Source organism: Rhamphochromis longiceps, linkage group LG5, assembly GCF_057381845.1.
Source record: "Rhamphochromis longiceps isolate RC_006_pf linkage group LG5, R_longiceps_female_GT1.1, whole genome shotgun sequence".
In the NCBI taxonomy this organism is placed as follows: Eukaryota; Metazoa; Chordata; class Actinopteri; order Cichliformes; family Cichlidae; genus Rhamphochromis; species Rhamphochromis longiceps.
Genome location: NC_140561.1, coordinates 29261430 through 29273655, shown reverse-complemented (window position 1 = coordinate 29273655; position 12226 = coordinate 29261430).

Sequence of the window (12226 nt, the reverse complement as noted above, 5' to 3'; positions counted from 1 at the left end):
TTTAATAAATGACAAATTAAAAAGGCATGAACATTTTTTTGTATCGAAAAAATATTGAACCGTGACACCAAAGTATCGAACCGAATCGTGAATTTTGTGTATCGTTGCACCCCTAATATATATCTATAGTAACATATTTCAATTAACATAAACACAATTTGCACAATTAAAACAATGAAGTAAACTGATCAGTGTTTGCCATAGGATGGAAGCCTCTCTCTCTGTGCTTGTGTGTATGCATTACACTGTATTTACAGATAACTGTGTCCATAGTTACAGTGACAACCAATCTGGCACCAGTTTTTTGTTTCCACTGAACTGGGTACGCAAAAGAATATGGTACGGTCATACTGGTATAAGATATTTTAAAATGCAACCCCCCAAATGAATCTCTCATACCTTATTGGTATAGGAGACTTATTTTTGTTTATGTATGTGACTTTCTTCATTGATTATCACTACTTCATATTCTTTTTTGTGGTTATTTTATGAAATATTCAGCTGTAAACGACAACACAATGACAGTTCTGTGTGTCCCACAGTTGCTCAAAACAAAACCAAAACAATGCACCTAGTGACAAAAACAACGTGACCTCAACCGTTGAAGAACGTCAACAGCAGCGTAGGCAACAACAACAACAAGACAGGAACTCAGTTAAAGCTACTTTCTAAGCTTCTTTTTGACAGTTTTACCCAGGGGACAGCTTGGCAAACGCAAACAGTGTTGGGGAACAAAAACAAGGAGTTGGAGGGAAAAAAAAAACCCCTCAAAAAACCGAGAAGTTAAATAAGGAAATAAAACTGATCTGCTGATCAAATGTGTGGGAGTGTTATTTAAAGGATGTGGATAAACAGTGATAGTGAACTAGGGAAAGAGGAGCAGTACATCTTGAACTGTCTAAATGTGCTCTTAGCAAACCTCAAGACAAAAGCACACGTTCAAACACATGCAAAATACATAATATATAAACCTGTCATGCTTCAGTTGAACTTGAATTGGCATACATGGAGGGCAGGGGTAAGCTCTGCAGCTTATTTCTGTCATGTGAAAGCTGTGTGCAGGCAGGAGTGGTGGTAAGGAGGACCCAATGTGCAGACACTCGGAGGCAGAAAGTAAACTCAAACACTTCTGATAACCGGTTGTCTGCTTGACATTTATTCAGCTGTGTAAAAACTGTAACTTTAATCTCAGCCAAACCGATTTACTCAGGAACAAATAAAATACTAAAAAAAGCCAAACAATAACATTTTTAAGTTGTCTAAGTGACTTGTGTATGTTTAACCTGAGTAGCGAAAGACTCAGATTTATTGCTAGGAGGCAAACAGAACTAGCAAAACTGGAAATACAAATAATAAACTCAAAACACCAATAACCTGAACTCGCAAACAGCCAGAACAGACAGCAAGACTAGGGTAGATCACAACACCAACAAACTGAAACACAGGGCTTAAATACATAGAGGGAGCAATCAGGGAATGGACAACAGGAGGGAAACACAGCTGGGGCAAATCAGGCCTAACAAGACAAAGGAAGCAAAACCAGACACATTTACATGAGACACGGACTTTCAAAGTAAAACAGGAAACAACACAGACTGAACAAAAGACACAGACTCACACGCAGGCACTGCAACAGAGGGAACCGAGACGTAAACCATAAGATAGAACACAAACAAAGAAACCAAAGACTAGAAATGATAAATAATATAGTAAACTCAAACCTCTGGGTCAACGACCCGGGCATCCTAACAATTTCCTACTAAACAGTGTGTTAAAGGAACGTTTCTACTCACTGAACCTTAGGCCACAGCAGACAAGGAACCTCATGACTAAGAGCAAGTTTTTCTCTGCTCTGACGCATCATCAGTACTTTGTAACAACATGTTTTTTGTGTGTGTATGAGAATTACAATGATTTCTTTTTTCATGGTTGATCTCTTATTAGAATGTGATTTTGTTTCCTTGTTCCTTGTTGAATTTTCTGTACATGAATATATTGAAATAAAGCAGTCTTGCTACCAGCTCAGTGTTTTCTCAAAAAAAATGGCAAAGGAGAAGAGAAAGAAAACAGCGAAGACAAAAACATGGATGCTATGGTTTCCAACTTTGGGGCATTGCTCAAGTCATGATAAGATTTGCGAAACAGTAAGAGTCTTACTTAAAACAGTTCATACAAGCTAAACCACAATGAATCACCTGCAAAAGCCTTTAAGTTGTGAAAATCCCATTTTTCTCTCTAGTTACTTGGATTATTTTTTACTTGGAGTAAGTTTTAGTATTACAGAGAGTAGAGCTCTGTGATGATGGCTGAAAAAGATAAAAGCGCAAAACGTTTATTAACGTTAGTACATGTAGTTAAAATGTAACAATATACTACCTGCTATCTCTCAGAGACAGTTATTTTCAACTGCTCATTGTTGAGTGGGCCGTGTTCCCACACGTTTCATTTTAATATGCCCTGAGGTGTTCTACTTGATGGAAGTCAGGTAAAGCCCCTGCATGCTTATTTCTTCCTGAGGACCTGCTGTGTTAATCGTGAGTAAAAAATGAAATCATGTGGGAAGATTCCTACTTCTTGTTACCCAGTGTCTTGGTGTATCTACAGGCTTTCATATCTAAAATTGTAACCCAACATCTTTAGCATTTACTGTGGAGATCCCTTTTGAGCAAAGCAAAATTATTTCACCAAAACAGACTATGTTGTCCAAGAATTCAGACTTTCTTTTATGTTCCTCACCAAAGTTTAACTTTTCAAACTAGCAAGTAGTGCTCATGTCCCACGGTTAAATTTTAATTTCTTCAAACTATTCGATTTGTAGTCATATTGTATGATACATGCAGAAAGATCAGCTCATAGGACGAAAATTTAGGAAGAAAACCCTGGAATTCATATGATTTCATAGCCATTTTCTAGCGGTTAGGGGGAAAAAAGTCAAAGCACGAATGTCTTATAAAGGCAACTGTAGCTACTTTCTGTTCAGAAAATGTACCCAATAGACCTGCAGCTTTCATAGATAATGTTCCAACATGTCTAATCTTATTGAAAAAAACAAACAAAAAACAAAACAAAAACATGTTGATCCCAGTCTGGAGTGGATTGTACTATGTACATTATTTCAGAGCTAAGTCAGTGCTTTGTAAATGTATTTTTTATTTTATTTTATTAATGATGAAGGTTAGCTGTGTACGAATATATTTATCATTTGCACAGCAATGAATTTGCATAACTGTTACAGCAAGGAACCTGTCACTGAAAGAAAGGGAAAGAAGAAAAGTATTTTGACAGATTGCTTTGCACTTCAAACACAGCCTGGTCCCTTTACAATCAAACACTATACATACCAGTGAGCAAACATTCCCAGTATGTGTTACTGTTACGGCCTCCGGTGGCCCCGCCTTCCTCTAGGTAAATCAACGTGTTCCAGGACTCGTGTGTGATTGGTTACTGGGAGACCCGTGCCAACCCTCTCTTATGCAGAATGAAGTGTGCCAGACCACACGGACGATTGGCTGCCCCGGGATCCCATGATGCTCCAAGAGGCAATCAGTGGCTGATCGTACCCACCTGTGGCTACAAAAGGCTGGAGGTCCTTCACTCAGTAGCTGCTGCTTAGGATTGAACATGCAGTTTGCCCTTCGTGCCGCCCTCGTCGATCTTTGTTGAACTTATTCATATTGCTGAACTTTGTCGAACCTTGGTGCATGCTTTAAACTTAGCCTGATTAGAGTTTTGAGCTGCTAGCTGGCTGTGAGTAGGATTTTGTGACACTGGCTTGCCTTAGTTAAAACCCTAGCTTTTATTTTGTGTGCAGCCAGCCTGCCTTAGTTACCCTTTAACTTTTACTCGTGACTGTTCTTTCTTTATGTAATAATTGTCTGCCCAGTGGTCTGTTGCACAGCCCTGTCGGTTTTCTGTTTAAAGTTTGTAATTAAAACCTTTTGCTTTACTCAGTTTTGTGTTGGGGGGCTCGTGTATGTTACTCCCTCCCTGACGCCGTCGTAACAGTTACACTTGGTTAAATGTGTTTTGTTATTATTTTTCTCAGTTGATCTCTCTTCCAGCAACACTTGTTGTAAAGACATTGCTCTTGTAACAAATCAGCTTGCAGGTTTTTGAATTATTTAATAATTTGTCAGAAAACAAATTTCTTTATATTTAAATGATGGGGAGGTCTAGAGTGGACCAACTATAGGGCTGCCACAAATGATTATTTTGATAGTCGACTAGTCACCGATTATCTTCGCGATTAGTCGATTAATCAGATCATGCATCCATTGGACGTAAAACGTACAACTTATTGCACCAGCATGCATCTGCTCTTATATAACTATCATTAGCTTACAGCTTTAAGTGTTTAAGGCAGCGGTCCCCAACCCCCGGGCCTTGGACCGGTACCGGTCCGTGAGTCGTTTGGTACCGGGCCGCGAGAGTTGAGGCTCAGGTGTGAAATGTATAGTTTTCAGGGTTTTTATCGGTTTTCAGTGTTATTTTGTTATCGTTTTTATTGTTTACTCGGTTTTCCTGGGTCTTTTCACGTGTGTTATGAATAAATCTTCTTTTTTTCGGTACCGGTACTAGTTTTATTTTGTTGTATTTATCCGCGACACCTTAAAGGCCGGTCCGTGAAAATATTGTCGGGCATAAACTGGTCCGTGGCGCAAAAAAGGTTGGGGACCGCTGGTTTAAGGTATGTGCTAACTAAAAATAAAGACAAGATGATAGTTTATTAAATTTTAATGAAATTTGCAGATTGTTTCGGTGGAGTTTAATAAACGCAGCCATCTGCTCCTTGCTATCTAAAATATAACAGGAAATTGGAGTATATTCTCGAGCATCTCACACTTCTGATAACCAGTTGTCTGCTTGACGTTTATTCAGCTGTGTAAAAACTATAACTTTAATCTCAGCCAAACCGATTTACTCAGGAACAAATAAAATACTAAAAAAAGCCAAACAATAACATTTTAAGTTATCTAAGTGACTTGTGTATGTTTAACCTGAGTAGCGAAAGACGGTGGTGGGTTTGAAAACCATTTGCCGGGAGTCCGGTGTTCTCACAGGCTCTAGTGAGCCTAGCCCCCGGCTAGCTCGAGCTGGTGGGTAACAGACGTCTCCGAAAACGTCGGAGCGCTTTTGAAAATATGCGGTGTCTTGATAAACTGAGCAGATATTTGAAGTTTACACAGCTACATTCTCGCCTGAAAATATGTTAAAGGTTTATTTTGTGACCCGGAAAGAATAATAAGAGTAATATTAAAACTAACTAGCTGCCGCCATTGTTGGAAACTGAGCTGGGCTGCGCTATGAATTCTGGGACAGAGCTACTTCTTCTTCGGGGTTTAACGGCAGCTGGCATCCTTGTACATGCAGTGTTGCCATCTTCTGTTTCAGTCCGTTATTACACTCTTAAATCCTACTACTTATTCCTGCGTCTTTTGTGATCTTACAAAGCTTCAAACGACGCGTCGACTATTAAATCACTCGTTGACGATTTTGACAGTCGACTAATCATAGCAGCCCTAACCAACTATAAACAGACGTGAACGACGCGAGCTGGCTCCTTATCACGAGCCGTGGAGGTTTTTTTTTCTTTCTCTCAGCCTCTCTCGCATTTTTTTTCCGCTTCACTCAGCATGCGAGCCTTGTGCTTTACGCTGGGAAGAGGGGGGAGGGGCGGTAGTTACACTCAGTAGCACAGGAACAGAACAGGAGGGAGAGACAGAAAGAGCCAGGGACAACAACGTCACATTAGAAAGGTATAGTAATCATCCACAACTATTTTCAATTGCAGATGATAAAGGATTCAGAAAGTTTATTCATGCAGGTCCATATGACAGAGAATATGCATGTTCTTTTTGTTTTCATATTATAATTTATATTTAATTGTGTTGTGGTTTGCAGTGTTTTGTGTTGTTTCAAAAAGCTGAAAATTTAAATAGTTAAAAGTTGAAATGCGAATAGTTGATTTTTGTAATATATGATTTATTTATTACATTTTATGTGGAGTGAATAAATAAAGGTATATTTATATTTATGGCCCCTACAGACAAAACACATTCAAACTCCAAAACACGTACAAACTCCTAAGCACGTACAAACTCCAAAATACGTAAAAACTCAGAAGCACATAAAAACTCAAAACACGTACAAAAGACAACAGAAGTGCTCCAGGATGCTAGGCGCAATGTTGAGCTTTTGTTACTTAGTGGCTACACAAGCCAGCAAGTACCACTGACCGGATTTGGTGTGTGGCAGTAACAGGTAAATGAACTTTTTTTTTTTTATTATTTGACTATATATATGAATGCTTGTGTATAAATACACAAACAATACACATATGCTTTCAATTGTGTAATTTAAGTGATCTAGGTAGCTCTGTTTTGGAAGTTCAGTTCATGCTAGAAATGTGCTTTGGAGTTTGTACGTGTTGTGTCTCTAGGGGCCATTGCATATATTTATATATAAACATATATAAATAAAACCACTTTTTTTTACATTAGTAATTCCTTTTGTGCATAATTTTGTATTATTGTTATTAATAAATTAATTAAAGCTACAAAACAACTTGAAGAGCCGGCTCTTTTTAGTGAGCCGAAAGAGCCCATTCTCTAAAAAGAGCCGGGAATCCCATCACTAATTGGTTGATACTTTTCATGTGTGTTCACATAAATTATTGTGTCTCTCCAAGAAAAGTGGTTGATTCTGTAGGGCTCTGCTTCAGATGGACTTACAGATATGTAAGCCATCTAAAGCTATTTGTTCATCTGTCTGTGGGTATCCCTGAGAATTCAGAATATAATGAATATTGATAATTCAAAACCAAACAACATGAGAGCTTCTGGTCTGTTAGTGAAGATTAAGATGTCTAAGATACAGTATTAAGCTGAGTGTTTTAGAGCACCATGCCATTAGTGTTCGGAGATAACTTAAAAGGCACATGCGCCTTTGCAGGAATCCTATGTAGACAATATGTGTGTGCACCAAGTAAATAACTAATATAAGTGGGAGTGGATTAAAAAAATGAAATGATATCCTTCAATCTCCCACTTCCAGTGTATAAAGTAAGGTGTGTGCTTGTGGAAAAAAAGGTACATTAAGCCCAAGCCAAGGTTTTTGTTGTGACAGAATACAATACAATACAATTTTATTTATATAGCACATTTAAAAAACCACAGGTATGCCAAAGTGCTTCACAGAACAAGTTAGAGCAATAATAAATACAAATACAAAATACACAACACAAAATACAAATAAAATATACTAACAGGCGGGTGACATAACTAACCAATAATACACCAGGCACAGTAGGCACAACCCGAAAGGCTGAAAGTTAAAACATTATAAACATTAATAAAGCGAAAAAGATAACTTACAGTACACCAAAAATGCGGGCTCTAGAAGGCGGGGAAAGCAAGGCTAAACAAATAAGTTTTTAATCGAGATTTAAAAGATTGAATTGAATCAGACGCCTGAATAGCTAGAGGGAGGTTATTCCAGAGGTAGGGTGCGACAGCGGCGAATGCGCGGTCACCTCTGGTCTTGAGCCGAGATCTAGGTCGCACCAGGAGCATTTGGCCTGCTGATCTAAGCGCTCTCCCAGGGCTACAAAAGCTGAGGAGATCCTAAGATAGCTGGGCGCGGTGTTATTTATGATTTTAAAAGTGAGCAATAAGATTTTAAAATCAATACGAAATTTAATAGGGAGCCAGTGCAGGTCAGAAAGAACTGGAGTAATAGACTCAAACCTGCCAGTTCCAGTTAAGAGACGCGCAGCCGCATTTTGAACGAGCTGCAGTTTGTGAACAAGGGCAGAATGGAGACCAGTATAAAGGGAATTATAGTAATCTAATCTTGATGTAACAAAGGCATGGATAAGTTTCTCCAGGTCCTTACGTGGTATGTAGGGGCAATGGAGGAGGCGTAGGTACCCATGGTGACAGAAAAGGACCTTTCTGAGAGATAGGATTTAAACCAGCTAAGGGCACTGCCCGTGATGCCCACCAGATGCTCAAGCCTCATTAAAAGGACATTATGGTCCACCAAATCAAACGCAGAGGACAAATTAAGCAAAATTAACACCACAGGGCGCCCTGAGTCAGTGTGAGGGTGTGAGACTCTTAGAGATAAGATTCTGCCTGTAAAATTAGTTTAAAAAATTTCACAAAGGGCTAAGGAAGCCAATCTAGGCGTTTCAGGACAAGGATTGATCAATGAGTTAGAAGTCTTAAATAAAATATGTGGGTTGTGACTATTATCCGCAATGACACTTGACAGAAAAGCCACTTTAGCCAACTTAGCAGATTTCTGAAATTCCAGGCGGGTACTGCGAAGGATATCAAAAGACACCTGGAGCCTATCTTTTTTCCACCGTCTCTCAGCTGGGCGGCAAACGCGTCGTAAAGCACGTAAAGAGTCATTTAGCCACGGCTGAGAGCAGCATCTAGGCCGTTTTACTTTCATAGGGGCCACAACGTCCAGTAAAGAGGAGCAGGTAGAGAGAAAGGAGTTAGCAAAATCATCAACTGAAGAGGGTGTAGAACGATCAAAGTCAGGGAGAACAGATTTAGAGAAAGCAGCCGAAAATTCAGCCCCAGTCCCAGGATTGATTATGCGCACAAGACGTCGAGGACCCTCAAAGTTCTGGTCCAATTTGCATAACTCAACATCAAAGATGACTGGGAAATGATCGGAGATTCCAATGTTGCTGATGTCCCTGATACAAATGTCCAGTCCATAAGAAAAAATCTAATCAAGAGTATGTCCTTGAAGGTGGGTAGGTGCATTAACCCACTGGATAAGATTAAAAGAGTGAACTAAGGCTAGAAAATCCTTGGCAAAAACATCATCTTTACAACAAATGTGAATGTTAAAATCGCCAGTGATAAGAACACCATCATAATTTAGGTAAAGAGATGCTAAAAAGTCACCAAAGTCGTTAATGAAATGAAAATTATTGAAATTCTTATTATATTTCGGGGGACGGTAAATCAGCAAGTTCCAGCAGCTGAGCTTCAAAGCTAGGGAACATAGGGGAAGGCAGGTCCCGTACTCGGAATTTATTCTTAAAGACCACTGCCAGTCCTCCACCCCTGCCCAAAGGTCTCGGTGAGCTAAAAAAAAGGCACAATTCGGAGGAAGGAGCTCTGAGAAAGGGAAAGACTCACCGGGACGAATCCGAGTTTCCGTCATGAATAGTAAATCCAGTCCTGTAGCAGTAAAAAAAATCGCTCACAATAAAAGTCTTATTGGTCAGCAACCTAACATTTAATAGCTCCATCCGAGTCGAAGATGCCGAGTCGCAGTTGGAAACACATCTTGGGCGGCATAGGTTGCCATAGCACACGCCGCCTTTAGGAGGCTTGATCCAACATCGAGCCAGCGAGTAAACCACTGGGGCGGCAGGGCGGGCCTGCAACTCAGCATGGTGAATTCATCAATGGCTAAACAATCTAAAGGTAAAGTGCTCCCAGAAAGTCGGGGGAAAGCGGAGAGCATCCACATCGACGTCGATGCCAGCCACATACCGTGCCTTTAGGTAAGCCTTAATGCGGACACAGACACCACTCCGTTTACCCCTTTTCCTGTAGCATCTCCTGTGCGAAGGAAGCGGAGATCGGAGGTACGTTCCTGAGAGGTGATCCATCCGTGGCAGAGTGGTATCTCCTAAATTCCACCACGGGTCCGATCCATGGAAGCAAGGGCGTAAATTTGGTTTTGGCATTGGTGGGGACGGATGATTCAACTACCGAACCCTGCCCTGTTTCTTTTTTTCCCCTTTTTGTCTTTGCTTCTTGATAAAAAAGGAGAAATATACTTGCCTACATATGCTATTCTACATGCTTTTACTGGTGTCCCACACAACAACTCAATGTCCACTATGTGAAGAGGCCACACACATGCCTTCTCCTCTCGTTAACTGAGATAAACTGCTGGCATATTATTATTATCATAATGTGCTTGATGTGCCTCACCTTTGGCCCTGGCTCTTCCCCTCTGACTGCACTAGGACATATTGCCACCTGATAAAATAACACATTGATTCATGCCATATAAAAAGTGAGACATGTCAATCCAGATTCTTTGTCAAATATACACTAATGAATCAATTTACATCAGCAGCCTAACAATTGTCATGATAATAAATACTAGTTAATCTATAGCACCAAATCATCAGTCAGTCACCTGTGACCTCGCATCTTCACCTCTGTCCGAGCTACAACATGGCAGAGCTGCCTTAGTCACCTTGATCTTGTATCACCATTACTCTCTGAGCTTTGTGTTGGTTGGAATATTTGCAAAATCATGACTACCTCATGATATTTTGTCTCAAAAATTAACCCTGTGAATATGTCAGTACCATTAGGATGAAATTATTGTGTCACCAACATTTAACGTTAGACATATAATCTTAACAGCCTCTGTAAACTAATATCCTGGCTTGCTCGAGGCTGCCGTTTTCTCTGACCGTTTCAATCAAAATTAGAAATGCTACTGTGGGAGACTGGGATAACTAATAGTGCTACCTGTTGTGCAGTTAGTTTCCAAAACACGTTATTCATGATTACATACAGTTTTAGACTGATGTGGGCCAAAGCCTAGCCTAGCCTGTAATGTTATTATGACGGACACATTTTATGAGTGAACTTGGCTTTAAGTGACTTACAGGTTTCTTTGAAAAATACTTTCTTATATCCAGGTTCTTCCTTTTTGCTGCCATCCTCCTCTCCTCCTGGCAGCGCAGGCTTGCCGCTGCTAAAACTAAACAGAGCTCCCTGAAAGGCGCAGCCAATCACATTGGCCATATTTGTCTCATGACGTAGGACTCCAGTAGAGAACATAATTTAACTCTTTCTGCACCGCTGGGCGAATGTGACGTTGACACATCGTTTTTTCTTTCTATCAGGGTAGTTTTTCTTTACTCGAAGAGATCAAATTATTGGTGGGGACATGTCCCTTCCGTCCATGCCAAATCTACGCCCTTGCATGGAAGTATGACCCGTAAGTATAGGGTGGCCAGAGACTTAGAAGAGTAAGCCGGTCATAGGTTAGCAATGCAGAGCCACCTGAATAGCATATTAGCAGAAAGGTAAGAAGCAGCAGAGAGCAGTGGAGATGGCCTGCCGAACACACTGGCGCCATCTTCCATATAACTATAGAATATAACTATATAAATAAAAATTACCGGTAGGAGAATACCAGGCTGATAAAGGAGGTTATCATCAGCATAATTAGATAATTCTGCACATGGCTTTAATGATAGGAAGGATCTGGGAGTGAAGTTGAAGGTTATGGGGACTGGTGTACGTTTGGAGACAGCTGTGACCAGCTTTTAGCTTCATTTTCTACTTTGGAGAAATATTGTGATAAAACCCACAAGATGGATTTTTTGTAAAAGTTTATAGGCAGTAGTATACACACCCACACACCTACGCACACACTGGTTTTCATATCTTAGTGAGGATATCTAATTGATATAATGCTTTCCCTAACCGCTTACCCTAAACCTTAGCCCAAACCTAACCATAACCTAATTGTAACCCTGACACTAAAACTATATTTTGAGTCTCAAAAATGCCTTCAAACTGGGGACAGGCATCGTCCCATTTGTCCCATAAATGACAGTTCCCCACAGCGTTGTTGGTCCCCACAAAGATATATAAACATGGTACGCACACAAGCGCGCGCACACACACACACACACACACACACACACACACACACACACACACACACAAAGACTTATAAGTTCCCTTATCATATCAACACTAACTCTGAAGTCTGATTTCTGCAGTAGTTAACATCAGGAAATTATGCTAGAACAAGGACACTATCTTATCTGTGCTATACATTAGGGCTGGGCGATATGACCCAAAATTCATATCTCGATATTTAGCTGGGTGGCGATATAAGATATATATCTCGATTTCTTTTTAAAGCCATAAGTTAAGAACAAAAAGAGAGTTCTTAGTCACACTGTGTCCCAGATGTCACACAGGCATTTTTATTTACATACAGCGTAGATTTACATGAAGAAATTACTCAAAAATAAATTATCAGCATTTATAAAATAATCATGCTCCATAAATAAAATAAAACAATGTTTTTTTTGTGCATAACAAAAAGCTCATCATTGTGCGGTCAAAATGTAAACTAACAGACGCTGAGCATAATAACAAAGACAGATTTCACAGCTGCTCTGTTCCCAACTTCTACTGCGTGACTGACA